This window comes from Piliocolobus tephrosceles, chromosome 1 (assembly GCF_002776525.5).
Source record: "Piliocolobus tephrosceles isolate RC106 chromosome 1, ASM277652v3, whole genome shotgun sequence".
In the NCBI taxonomy this organism is placed as follows: Eukaryota; Metazoa; Chordata; class Mammalia; order Primates; family Cercopithecidae; genus Piliocolobus; species Piliocolobus tephrosceles.
The window spans coordinates 60,886,790-60,900,247 of NC_045434.1; the positions used below are offsets into that span (position 1 = coordinate 60,886,790).

At 52.6% G+C, this 13,458-nt stretch overlaps 1 protein-coding gene and 1 long non-coding RNA gene across 3 annotated transcripts in view; one reads left to right on the forward strand and one right to left on the reverse strand.

Annotated features, from left to right (window-relative positions):
* Positions 1 to 5,061, reverse strand: part of LOC111522801 — an 11,487-nt gene extending 6,426 nt beyond the window's left edge. Inside the window, exons 1-2 of the long non-coding RNA XR_002725330.1 lie at positions 5,003 to 5,061; positions 2,544 to 2,638 (exon numbers count right to left, since the gene is read on the reverse strand). This is a non-coding gene — a long non-coding RNA (uncharacterized LOC111522801). The remainder of the gene's footprint in view (positions 1 to 2,543; positions 2,639 to 5,002) is intronic.
* SOX13 (SRY-box transcription factor 13) overlaps positions 4,231 to 13,458 on the forward strand; it is a 56,342-nt gene continuing 47,114 nt past the window's right edge. For both annotated transcript variants that reach the window (XM_023187010.2, XM_023187011.2), the window contains exon 1: positions 4,231 to 4,838. The gene's annotated coding sequence lies outside the window, so the exon portion shown is untranslated. The remainder of the gene's footprint in view (positions 4,839 to 13,458) is intronic.

The following is a 13,458-nucleotide window of genomic DNA, read 5'->3' on the forward strand; positions in this document are numbered from 1 at the left end:
CAATTAGCCAGGCAGAGTGGCTCATGCCTGTATATGTAGTCCCAGCTACTTGGGAGGCTGAGGTGGAGGGATCACTTGAACCCAGGAGGTTGAGGCTGCAGTGAGCTGTGACTTCACCACTACACTCCAGCCTGGGTGACAGAGCAAGATCCTGTCTCAAAAAAGAAAGAAAGAAACAAAAAGTATTAATTAGGTTGCACTTTGGCGCACTTCCTTGTTGCTAAAAGTCCCGTACAGGCCGGGCGTGGTGGCTCAAACCTGTAATCCCAGCACTTTGGGAGGCCGAGATGGGCAGATCATGAGGTCAGGAGATCGAGACCATCCTGGCTAACACGGTGAAACCCCGTCTCTACTAAAAAATACAAAAAAACTAGCCGGGCGAGGTGGCGGGCGCCTGTAGTGCCAGCTATTCGGGAGGCTGAGGCAGGAGAATGGCGTAAACCCAGGAGGTGGAGCTTGCAGTGAGCTGAGATCCGGCCACTGCACTCCAGCCTGGGCGACAGAGCAAGACTCCGTCTCAAAAAAAAAAAAAAAAAAAAAAAGTCCTATAAAACCAGATACTGACCATTTACATCCCCATTGTTCCTATAGATAGGATTTCTGATGTTAGAATCACAAGGCTTTTGTTGAAGAATCGATTTGCATCCCCATTGTTCCTATAGATAGGATCACTGACGTTGGAATCATAAGGCTTTTGTTTAAGATTTGCTTAAGATGTTTTTAGCTCTTGAGTTCCAGCAGAATGGCTGATGCCACCAGTTGGAAGACCCTCACAGAGGAGAGTAATCAGCACGAGAATGCAGTTTCTTCATCTCCCTGACTCTCCGTACTCTTCGACTCATCCACAGTGATCCTCATATCTCGGCCCACTCCAGACCCCTTAAAATCCCTAGCCCCCAACTCTTTGGAGAAGCAGAATTGAGGTTTTCTCTCCTTTCCTTTTCAGCCTTGCATTTAAAATTTTTTTTCTGTTGCAACCCTGGTAGTTGGTGCATTGACTTGCAGGCCCTCAGGCAATGGACCCATTATAGTTACAATGTGAGGCCCTTGGGTAGAAACATCAAGTGTGTGGTTGGATGATAGTCTTGGATATTAAATAATTTGGAGAATCATCACCACATAGTTGGTACTTAAGCTATGGAAAAGGACAAAATTTTACCTAGGGAGAGGTGGTAGGAGGAAAATGGGGTGCAGGAAAGAGACCACAGGGAATACCCACCTGGAAACCAAAATGGAGGAGGGAACATAAACAAGGGTGGCTGGGAAAGAGCAGCTAGTGAGGTGGGAGGACTCAGGAGACTGGACTCATGAAGTGAGTGTTTCAAGGAGAGGCTGACTGAGTTAAATCGTGTACATTTGATAGTTGTTCCTGGGAAATGGTGCGGTAGTAGAGAAAATCTAGAATCTTCAATCAGATAACTTCCTCCACTAACTGGAGCTTCATTTTTCTCATCTCTAGAATGGGATTCCAGGTACTCAGGGACTTGCAAAGAGATGGAATTAAATTAAATTAAAAAATAAAATAAAATGGGGATGACACCAACCTCACAGAATTGGGATAAGGTACAAGTAGATATCATATAGGAAAATAGTATTGTGCCTAAGACCCAGTAGAGAGACACTTTATACCTTAAGTTGGTGGCAGTGTTTGGAAGGACTGATCTTTGCTCTTCCTCTCTCAATCTGCTGTTGCTAAGGACAGCTACAGGGAGGGACCCACGGTCAAGCTGCCTCCGTGAAGATGATCAGGGGCCAGAGAAAAACAACCAGATACATGGAAAACACAGGCATGTTGTCTGGGAGGAGGAAAGTCTTGGTGGCACATGGATAACCTTTTCTTTTTTTTTTTTTTTTTTGAAACGGAGTTTTGCTCTTGTTGCCCAGGCTGGAGTGCAGTGGCACGATCTCAGCTCACCTTAACCTCCGCCTCCTGGGGTTCAAGTGATTCTCCTGACTCAGCCTCCCGATTAGCTGGGATAACAGGCATGCACCACCACGCCCAGCTAATTTTGTATTTAGTAGAGACTGGGTTTCTCCATGTTGGTCAGGCTGGTTTCAAACTCCTGACCTCAGGTGATCCGCCTGCCTCGGACTTCCAGAGTGCTGGGATTACATGCATGAGCCACTGCATCTGGCAACTTGGGTAACCCTTTCATGGTTTCTAGGATGGCTTCATCCATAGTTATCCCAAACATCAGGCCCTTAATGTTGGCTTCTCCCACTCTCTTACACCCACCTGTTTTCTCCTTTCCATTCCTCCTACTCTCAGCTTAGCTCAGGCCTGCATCATTTTTACCCTGGTCACTGCTATTATCTGGTCACTGTCCTCCTTCCTACCTCCAGCTAGATTGATGGCATCTGAGGCCTTGCTTAGAATCCTTCAGTGGCTCCCCATTTCCTTCCATCAACAAGTATTGATCAATAAGTATTTATGCTCTTTCTCAATCCCTGGCTAGGCACACTGGAGAGATACATCCTTGCCCTTACGGAGCTTACAGTCCAGCGGGGCAGACAGACAAATGAATGGTTACCATATTACTTACAAGTGGGGATTTTTCCAGAGCCCACAGATGGGGCACCTGGCCCAGATATGGCCATCAAGAAAGGCTTCAGGGAAAGTTGATGTCTAGGCTGAGACCTAAAAGATGAAAAGAGTTAGCCAGGCAAAGCAGTGGGTAAGGATGAGTCCTTAGAAGGCCTTGAGAGCCTTGCTGACCATCACCTTTGAACACACTGGCCACCCACACTGTGGGCATAGACTTATTAGTAGGTCCATGATTGTCACTCTTTTAATCTGCCCTACACCCACAGGTCCTTCCAATACCCATTTCAGATGCCACCTCCCCCAAGAAGACTCTGGTTCCAGTCCCCATATCCCAGTGTCTTTGGTGGCCCTGTGCCCATTTGCCTGCCCTATCTTAGCCCTCTCCACTTCACTGCAATGGTATATTCACCCATTCCTTTACAAAATCAGAATCCAGAAAGGGAAGGACACTGTCTCATTTGTCTTTGTGTCCCCAGCACTCAGGTAAGCCAGGCATATGTAGACTTTTTTTTTTTTTTTTGGAGACAGAGTCTCACTCTGTTGCCCAGGCTGGAGTGCAGTGGTGCGTTCTCCACTCACTGCAACCTCTGCCTCCTGGGTTCAAGCAATTCTTCTGCCTCAGCCTCTCCAGTAGTTGGAATTACAGGCATGCACCACCACACCCGGCTAATTTTTGTATTTTTAGTAGAGAGGGGGTTTCACCAGGCTGGTCTCGAACTCCCAACCTCAGGCGATACGCTGCCTTGGCCTCCCAAAGTGCTGGGATTAAAGGGGTGAGCCACCGTGCCCGGTCACATGTGGACATTTGATAAATATGTTGAATGAAGGGAAACCAACTCTCCATTCTCTCCCACCCTCCCATATAATGGAACAGGAGAAAATAAGAGATTTATATGAAAGGCTGCAAATGACAGGATTAGGGAGTGGTTGGAGATATCAGGAATCCATCTAGCTACAGGTGAGATCGGGTTTTTTTGTTTGTTTGTTTTTGTTTTTGTTTTGAGCCGAGTCTCGCTCTGTCGCCCAGGCTGGAGTGCAATGGCGCGATCTTGGCTCACTGCAACCTCCGACTCCCGGGTTCAAGCGATTCTCCTGCCTTAGCCTTCCGAGTACGGGTGTTACAAGCGCGTGCCATCACGCCCGGCTAATTTTTTGTGTTTTTAGTAGAGACGGGGTTTCACCATATTAGCCAGGGTTGTCTCGATTTCCTGACCTAGTGATCCGCCCGCCTCGGCCTCCCAAATTGCTGGGATTACAGGCGTGAGCCACTGCGCCCGGCCGAGATCAGGTTCCCAGAGAAATGGGTTATTTAAAAACCCCGAGTTCAGGCTATCTGTCTGGAGGGGTTGGGAGGCTTGGAGTTGGACCAATAACTTCTTACGTCTAGCTTTAAGGAGTGAAGATCTCTGTAGCGATCTTCATACCTGGGCAGTGGGAGCGGGCAGAATCCTTCTTTCTTCTCTTCTCTACACCCCCTCACTCCACCTCCACCCTCCCCCGCCGCCCGGAAACCTTAAGCTTTCTCCTTTCCAACAGAGGTTTCCAGCTGTTGATGCCTGGATGGACCCGGCTGCAGGGAGGAGGAGGAAACTCTCTGTCCCTCCCTTCTTCTGCATGTCCCCACCCTCCCTCCCTCCCTCCTCCCCCCTCCCCCTGCGCGCTCTCAGTCTCCCTCCCTCTTTCTCCTCTAGGCTGTCCAGTAGCCTCGCAGCAGCGAGCCGCGAGCGCCCTGCTCCAGTCCTGGCTTGGAATTGAACTGTGTGAGCACGGGTCCTGGAACCCGGGTCCAGAACCGGCGAGCCCGGGTCTGAGCCTAGAGCTCAGCGGTCAGCCTCGTAGGCCCTGACTCGGAACCGAGAGGCGCTGAGCGTGGAGCCGGAGAGCCGGAGAGCCGGAGAGCAGGGCGGGCCGGCCGGCTGCGCGTCGGACTAGTGGTGGAGCAGGACCGCGGAAGGCAGGGAGACGGCCGCAAACCCAGGGCAGAGGGCAGAGGGCAGAGAGCGGCCTGGCTCGGTGGAGAGGGCGCCGCCCGGCCGGAACCAAGCTCGTCGCCCGGGACAGCGGCCCCCCGTGGGGCGCGGACCCAGGGTGGCCGTGGGTCCACAGCGACTCCCCGGCCGACGGCGGGGGGCGTGCCCCCTCCCAGCCCAGCCTCCCCAACCCGGCCCGCCCGCGGCGTCGCGGGGGCATGTGAGCGGGAAGCCTAGGCTGCCAGCCGCGAGGACCGCACGGAGTTGGAGCAGGAGCGCGGAGCCGCGAGCCCCGAGCCCCGAGCCCCGCGCCTGGCTGAGTAGTAAGTGCACCCCTCCGCGCCATGATCGCGCCGTCGCGCCCATCTCCCCAGCCCGCTGAAGTTTGACACTTGCGCCCCTACGTTTCTGGGCACCCACCGGCTCTCTTCCCTGCGAGTTTCCACCCTGTGCAAAGTTTTTCGAGGAGGGACGGACCCTCACCTACCCCCAACAACGCTGGGCAGTGGCGGCTCCTCCCTGGCCGACTTGGGTCCTTGTGGAGAGGGGTGGCAGCCTGTAAGGCAGTGCGTGGCTGTGTGTGTGTGTGTGTGTGTGTGTGTGTGTGCGCGCGCGCGCGCGCGCGTTCACCACGCGGGTCGAGCTTAGGGTGCACCCCCAACCCGCTCCTCGCCGACCGCAGAGGACTAGGGCTTTCTCATTCGCCCGACTATGCGCCTAGTTCTAGGATTTCTCAGTGGGAAGCCGAGGCGACCTGCGCGCGTCCTGCGTGGGGCTCAGGTGCCTGCGACGAGGCGCAGAGCTCCTCCGCCATGGTTGCGTGGGTTGCTGGGGGACAGACGGGCGCCCCTTGCCACGGTTTCAGGGTCGTTCCCCAGCGGACCAGACTGGCGCCGCATCCTGTTTGTTTTCTGCTCCGGCTGCTGCCGTCCCACCCCCACCCCCACCCCAGGCTGCTTCTTACTACCCACACCTCCCGCCCTGGGATATCGGAGGTGAGCCTTTTCATCCCGATTCCGCTGCAAACGCGGATCGCGCCTAGGGGTAGGGAGATGCGGAGCGGGTAGTCGCTCAGTTCCCAGCGGCTCGCCATTGTTTTCCCACCCCGCGCGTTCCGTACGTAAACACACACGCACACACAAGGTTGTGTGTGTGCGCCGGCTCTGGCTGCTTCCAGTCCCCAGGCGCGCAGGGATCGCCCGCGGGATTCGCCCAGCTGCCCGCATGGGTCTTAAGGCTGGAGGCGCTCCAGGACTAACTGGAGCTGGAGAGGGCAGGAGACGTGGGGGTTGCCTGAGAGTACCGGGCGGGGCGGTGAGCCGGGCCTGGGCGGGAAGTGAATTTTGAACTTCAGCCCTGGACCTTTCTGAGAGGACCCCGAGCGCTGGAGCGGCGGCTCCCGCCCTGGAGGGCCCGCGGCAGCTGCAAAGACTCCGCTGGCGCTCTTGGCAGCCGCCACGGTGACAGAGGCTTGGAGGAAGCCGAAGAGTTTTCCTGGGAAGTTTGCTTTGACTCTCTGGGAATTTCCGGGCAGGACGCCTCGGCGCTGGCGCTGGTGAAGGGGTCTGGCCAAAGACGGCCAGAGACGATGCTGCTGGCTCTTGACCACTAGGCTGTACTTGGCTCTCGGTAGTTCAAGTAGGTGGGTCCCTACCTCCCGGAGTTCATGCCTTCCAAACCGGTATCCCCCCAAACGATCACGACATGTCGGTTTCAAAGATGGGTGCATAACTCTGTTCGTTTCGCAGTTCTGGGAGGCAAGCTTGGTTCCGGCCGGGCGGCGCTCTCTGTCGAGCCAGGCCGCTCTCTGCCCTCTGCTCTCTGCCCTTGGCTTGCGGCGGTGTCCCTGCCTTCCGCGGTTCTGTTTTCGGACCCGTCCAACGCGGCGCCAGCCCGCTAGCTCCTGCTCTCCGGCTCCCTGGCTCCCCGACTCCGTAATCCGCGCCTCGGCGCAGTCGGGAGTCAGGCCCTGAGGCTGACCCCTGTTTCTACTGTGCTTCATTATAAAGCGCCTCGCAAGATGCTGGGATTCAGCACATTTGGATTCCAGTTCCCCATCGATGGGCAGCGTGGGTTCAGACTTTCCCGCATGCGAAATGGGTAGAGTAATGCAGCCATCTTTGAAACTGGCATGTCGTGATCGTTTGGGGGATACTGGTTTGGAAGGCATGATCTCCAGGAGGGTAGGGACCCACCTACCTGGATCATTGAGGGCCAAATATAGCCTAGGGGTTAAGAGTCCTGGAGCTGGAGTTAGAGCCCGGATGCCCCTGGCGGTGTGGCTGTGGGCAATTTAACTTTTAACCTCTGTGCCTCAGTTTCCTCAGCCATAAAATAGGGTTAATATGAACGCTTCAAGGAGTTGTCTTGAGGATTAAAGCCTTAATAAAGTGAAACTGAGAACAGTGCCTGGTACATAATAAGTGCTAGATAAATATTAGCTGTTATTGCCATTATTATTTAACTGACCTTGTACAGAGCCCAGAAGAGCACTTGGCGTTTGTGCTCAATTAATCAATTATAATATCGCCCACTTCTGGAGAGGAGGAGATCTTGTACTCTCTCCCACCCTTTCCTGATTCCAGCCCCTCACATCAAACTTACCCTTCTTATTCCTTGTCTACTGCCATCTTCTTGAGTCTTTTTTCTTTTTCTTGTTTCCTTCCTTTCTCCCTCCCTTCACAATTTTTGTGAAAGCATTTCATTCCTTCCCTTCCTCATTCTTAAAAATCAATCTTGGCTCAACTGCAGTGTTCTCTCCATGGAAATCAGGTCCCAGGAAGGAAGTGTCTCCAAAAGGGTGTCCCTTGAGCATCCTCAGCCTGGGCTGCTGGATCAGGATTGGATATGCATTTGTGTCTCTGGGGCTGGATAAATTTCTAGAGAGAAGAGCCCAGGTGTCAGGGGCCCAGGGGAAGAATCAGGTGGGATGGGCTGGGACTGTCCCAGGAGGAGCCCTGCTCCCTGGGTAGCGTCTGTATCTCCTGCTGCTGGACTCACTTGGGAACATGGAATAGCACAGCTGCCTGGGTAGACTGGATGTGGGATTTGGGGTGAGGGGCAAAAGTGTCACCTCCAACTTTCCACTTGCAGTTGGAGGATTTTCTAGGAATTTGGGTTTGTCACAAGTTCCTTGTCTGACTCGGGATTCTGCAAATGCATAGCAGAGGTAAGGGGTGAGCTGAGCAACCAGGAGGAAGAACAGGGTGCTGCTGTCCAGCCACACTGCCTTGGACAACAGGCTCCTGTCCTCCTTTCTCAGACCCTCCAACCTCCACCCCAGGCATTGGGGGGGGAATGGCCAGAAGGTTGCTTCTTCGTGTTGGAGATCCTGCAATTGGCAGTTTTTAGTTATGACAACCAGCACTGCAGTCACCCATTCACTCCTTCAACAGAAATTGTTGACCGCCTGCTATGTGCCAGGGCCTGTGCTACGCAGTGGGATAACAGGAGAGAACAAGACAGGCAGCGTGCCTGCCTTCAAAGAGGCGTCTTTCTATTGTGGGGAGACAGACAGTAAATAATTTTAAGTAACCAAGACTATCAGATTATGACATGCAATGTGAAAGAAATACCACAGGGTGATGTGATAGAAAACATATGTAGGTCAGGCAGTTGGTGGCCCTAGATTGGGAGGCCAGTGAAGGCCACCTGGGGGAGAGGGAAGCTCAGCCCAGGCCTTGAAGGGTGAGGAGCCAGCTGCATAAAGACCTGGAGACGGGGGGATTGCAGGCAGAGGGAATAGCAAATGAAACCCCCTAAGGCCAGAACAGGGGCAACAGCTATGTGGCTGGAGAGGAGAGACTGGAGAAATCAGAAATCAGAGGAGAGCCAGAGAGTAAGACTGATTAGGAGCCTGGATTTTATTGCAGGGTGATGGCAAGCCATCAGAGAGTTTTAAGTAGGGGAGTGACATGATCTGCTCCATGATTTTAAAAGATTACTTGGGACACAAGAAACAGTAATCATAGTTGCCCCAAGGGAGGGAAATGGTGGCTGAGGGATGGGATGGAGAAAAGATTGTTTTTGCTGTAGACCCTTTCTGTCCTTTCTGAATTTAGTACCAGGTGGGTATACAAACCATACCCCTAAACCTCCCCAAAACGTGGTTAACAACAGTTTATAACCTGGAAAATTACATAAGAAGTGACAAAATCAGGATATAAAACTGCAGAGTACAGTCTTAATCTTGTCCAGAGTATTGCAAGTGTACACATGGCCATCGTGCACACGCGCATGGACAGAATCTGGGAGGATGCATCAGAATATTTACAGAGGTTAGCGCTGGATAACTAGACATATGGATGGTTTTAATTTCCTTATCTCCCATTTGTTTTTTCACTTTTCTACAATGGTCATGAATTATTTTTATTTGTTTGCTTGTTTGTTTGTTTGTTTTGAGATGGACTGTCACTCTGTCGCCCAGGCTGGAGTGCAGTGGTGTGATCTGGGCTCACTGCAATCTCCACCTGCCAGGTTCAAGCGATTCTCCTGCCTCAGCCTCCCGAGTAGCTGGGACTAAAGGTGTGTGCCACCACACCTGGCTAATTTTTTTGTATTTTTAGTAGAGACGGCATTTCACCATGTTGGTTTGGCTGGTCTTGAACTCCTGACCTCAAATGATCCCACCATCCTTGGCCTCCCAGAGTGCTGGGATTCTAGGTGTGAGCCACAGCACCCGGCCAAATTACTTTCATAAGTGAAAAATATGTACAACAGAGAGATCACTTTGGCTGCTAAGTAGTGAAGAGCTTCAAGGGGAGCAAGGATGGAATCAGGCAAGTTAGGAGGCTGACTTGATGACTTGGATTAGACTTGCTTGGGGAGGGCTTTCCACCTCCAACTCAGATTTTGTGATCAAGAGTGCCAGGGTCAGTCACGGATGATGTTCAGTGCTGCCTCTGCTCTGGAAAATACCTCACGTTCCACCTGCACCCTTATCCCCGTCATTCCTTCTGGTGGGAGAGTCCCATAGTGGGCATTTTGCTACTGTGGTAATTGGTAGACTTAGGAAAACACATCCACAGTGAGAAGGATTTAGGGTCAGGAGAAATATTTGTCCCATAACATCTCTGAGCCTCTGTTTTCCCTCCTGTGAAATGGGACGGTAACAGTGATAATACCTTCCTTTTTTTTTTTTTTTGGAGATGGAATTTCGATTTTGTTGCCTGGGCTGGAGTGCAATGGCGTGATCTCGGCTCACTGCAACCTCTGCCTCCCAGGTTCAAGTGATTCTTCTGCCTCAGCCTCTGGAGTAGCTGGGATTACAGGCACCCATCACCACGTCTGGCTAATGTTTTTTTTTTTTTCTTTGGCAACAGAGTCTCACTCATCATGCAGTACGTGATCTCAGCTCACTGCAACCTCCGCCTCCCAGGTTCAAGCGATTCTCCTGCCTCAGCCTCCTGAGTTGCTGGGATTACAGGCACATGCCATGACGCCCGGCTAATTTTTGTATTTTTAGTAGAGACGAGGTTTTGCCATGTTGGCCAGGCTGGTCTTGAACTCCTGACCTCGGCCTCCCAAAGTGCTGGGTTTACAGATGCAAGCCACCGCCCCCGGCCAATACCTTCCTCTTAGAACTGTTGGGAGGCTAATGGCTGATGATGTCTGCAGCAACAGCGCTTTATGAATAGTAAGCTGGGGTTTGCTATTACCAGACAAGTGTTGGTTGAGCTAGGCCTATTCCACCAAGGGATCTAGGTGTCCTTGCCCTTGAGAGGCTGACACTGGATTCTACAAAGGTTTTCTCCTCTCTGGGGGTGCTTTGAGATCGGTCCTTATTGGGCAGCTCCCCTGGGTAAGTCTCCAGGAAGCTGACACCACCGGAAAAAGTGGAATTCAAATGCAGCTGTGCTCCTGAGCCCCCTCCCCCAGCCACATTCAGGGGTGAAGCTGAGTGTTTGAAAAGGGCTCTGTGCTGGGAGGGCCGGCCAGGCACACAGTAAATCGTGCTTTGAATGGGAGTTATTTTTGTGCTCAGTGTTTGCTTAAGAGGGCTCGCTCCTGCCTGAACTCGTTGCGGTCCTCACCCTTTGCTAGTCCCCTTTCTGGAACCCGGATGTGTCAGCCAGGGAGGCCATCACAATGCCTTTTACCAGATGGGGAACTAGACCCATGGAGGATTGCTTTCTCTCTCCTGTCAGCTCCCTGCCCCGAAGCAGGAAGGCATGCTCTGGATGGTGGTCTTTGCCTCGGTGACTGCCCCCCTTTTGACTGGCCCTTCTTTAGTTCTTGGGAAGACTTGGTTCGGAGATTGCTACAGGCCAGCTCAGCAGGGTTCCTCCGACCTCTGTCAGCTTCTCTGATCAAGAGTGACTGCTTTTTAAAAAATGTAAATACTTTCTGAGGAGCAGTGATATGGTAGTTCCCTCCTAAGAGCACTTGTATGCCATGGACCCAGCTTAAAGCCCCATGGTGATGAAGCCTTTGCAGCTCCCCTAGGAAAAGATTTCTGAGCCAGGCGCGGTGGCTCGCACCCGTAATCCCAGCACTTTGGGAGACTGAGGCGGGCAGATCATGAGGTCAGGAGATCGAGACCGTCCTGGCTAACACGGTGGAACCCTGTCTCTACTAAAAATACAAAAAAAGTAGCCAGGTGTGGCGGTGTGCACCTGTAGTCCCAGCTGCTGGGGAGGCGGAGGCAGGAGAATGGTGTGAACTTGGAGCCTAGATCATTCCACCACTGCACTTCAGCCTGGGTGTCAGAGCAAGACTCTGTCCCCCGCAAAAAAAAAACCAAAACCAAAACAAAAACAAAATTTCTGTCCAGTCTTTGTAGTCCACAGCGTAGAACCTTTTTTTTTTTTTTTGAGACAGAGTCTTGCTCTGCCTCCCAGGCCTGAGTACAGTGGTGCGATCTTGGCTCACTGCAACCTCCACCTTCTGGATTCAAGCAATTCTGCCTCAGTCTCCCGAGTAGCTGGGATTACAGGCGTGCGCCACCATGCCTGGCTAATTTTTGTATTTTTAGGAGAGATGGGGTTTCACCATGTTGGCCATGGCTGGTCTCGAACTCGTGACCTCAGGTGATCTGCCCACCTCAGCCTCCCAAAGTGCTGGGATTACAGGCGAGAACCACCGAGCCTGGCCTCACAGCATAGAACCTTGTAGCTACAACCTGCTACTCCAGGTGGCTCTCCTGCCTTAGTGGGTGGCAGGAGGTCCTTCTTGCTTTTGGAAGACCCCTCTCCTTCCATGGACTGTGTCTTTTGTGAAGGAGGCCCTGAGGCCTGCCTCCCTGCTCACTCCTGGCGGAAGCACCATTGTGGTGCTGTCAGGGAGGATCTCAATGGTCTCAGATGGAACAGCAGCAGTGGTCAGACCTCCTAGAGGCTGTGAGGTGAGGAGGAAGTGGCTGAGGTTTCCTCTGCCTCCTCCTGAGGTCATCCATGGGCAAACCAAAGCCCCAGGATGTGTTGTGTGTGTGGCCTGGTATCTCAGAGTGCTGAGTGTACACAGGATGTGCACAGCTAGGAGACGTCTCGAGATCTGTACCCATATGTTGAGGGCTTCAGCCAGGGGTGTTTTTTTGGGGAAAGGAATGTGTATGGCATAGTAGAGGAAAAGAAGTTAGAAGTGGGGACAGTATCTCCAGCTGCCACCTTTCTTCCCAAATAGCTTTTGATACCCACACCCTTTTGGTCACAGGAAGTCTGACACTGGGAAGTCATCAAATTTGGAATTCAGTTCCCTCCACTCTCCCCCCAATGGTGGCCTTAGCATTTAAATAGCCTTGGCATGAAGCCCCATAAACTGCCCCAGGGATTGGGGCAGGGTTGGGGGGAACGGTATTAGTGTTACCCCCCGACATTGTCCCCCTGTGTCTTCCGGGGACATATCCAAGCTAGGGTGTCAGTGTTTTGGCTTGAGAGGAGAGAGAAGGGGCCACAGACTGGGCAGGAGCCCTCCTGGCTCCCCTCCCGCTCTGGTGGTTTTGGTCCTAATCCCTGCCTGCCAAGCCCAGAGCTCCCTGGGGGATCCGCCCCAGAGGAGGCCAGACTGTTCTCCTCCCCTCCGCCTTACCTCCCCCAGTCCCCGCCCCCTGCTTGACTGAGAATGGAATGTGCAGCCTGTGGAACAAGATGGGGTGAGAACTAGTTCCCAGAGGACCTTGGTCCCGCCCCCTCCCATCCCCCAACAAAGGGGGTGAGGACTCCGGGGGCAGGGCCTGCTCCCAGGTATGGTTAATGGTGCCCTGATGCAGACTCAGGTCCTGTGCTGAGTTGGTGCAGAGAAAGGCAGGTGCTGTGGGGGTCCAGGACTAGCCATTTGAAGGTTTTCTTGTAAGTCCAGCATGCGGGACAGGTGCTGAGTTAGAGGAGGTGCAGCAGGCAGAGCAGCTCCAACTCCAGCTCCTGTAGCTGGGGGTGGTCAATATTCTTTGTTGACTTCTTTTTTTTTTTTTTTTTTTTGAAACGGAGTTTCGCTCTTGTTGGCCAGGCTGGTGTGTGCAATAGTGCCATCTCGGCTCACTGCAACCTCCACCTCCCAGATTCAAGCGATTCTCCTGCTTCAGCCTCCTGAGTAGCTGAGATTACAGGCATGCGCTACCATGCCCGGCTAATTTTTTGTGTTTTTAATAGAGACGGGATTTCTCCCTGTTGGTCAGGCTGGTCTCGAATTCTGGACCTCAGGTGATCCGCTCGCCTAGGCCTCCCAAAGTGCTGGGATTACAGGCGTGAGCCACCGTGCCCGGCCATGACTACTTCTTCTTCTTTTTTTTTTTTTAAAGATCGTGGCTCATATTCATTTTCTTATTTCTGTAGTCTCTAAAAGTAATACAACAATGTGTAGCACCTTTGTCATCAGGATGAAAAGGATTTAAAATACATCTAATATTGCCAGATAGTGAAACAGAAATGTCATCGTGTTTGTTTCCACGGAAGACTAAGAGGAGGCATGGCTTGACCAGCGCTAAGAGGGATCTGGCAGGAGGAGTGG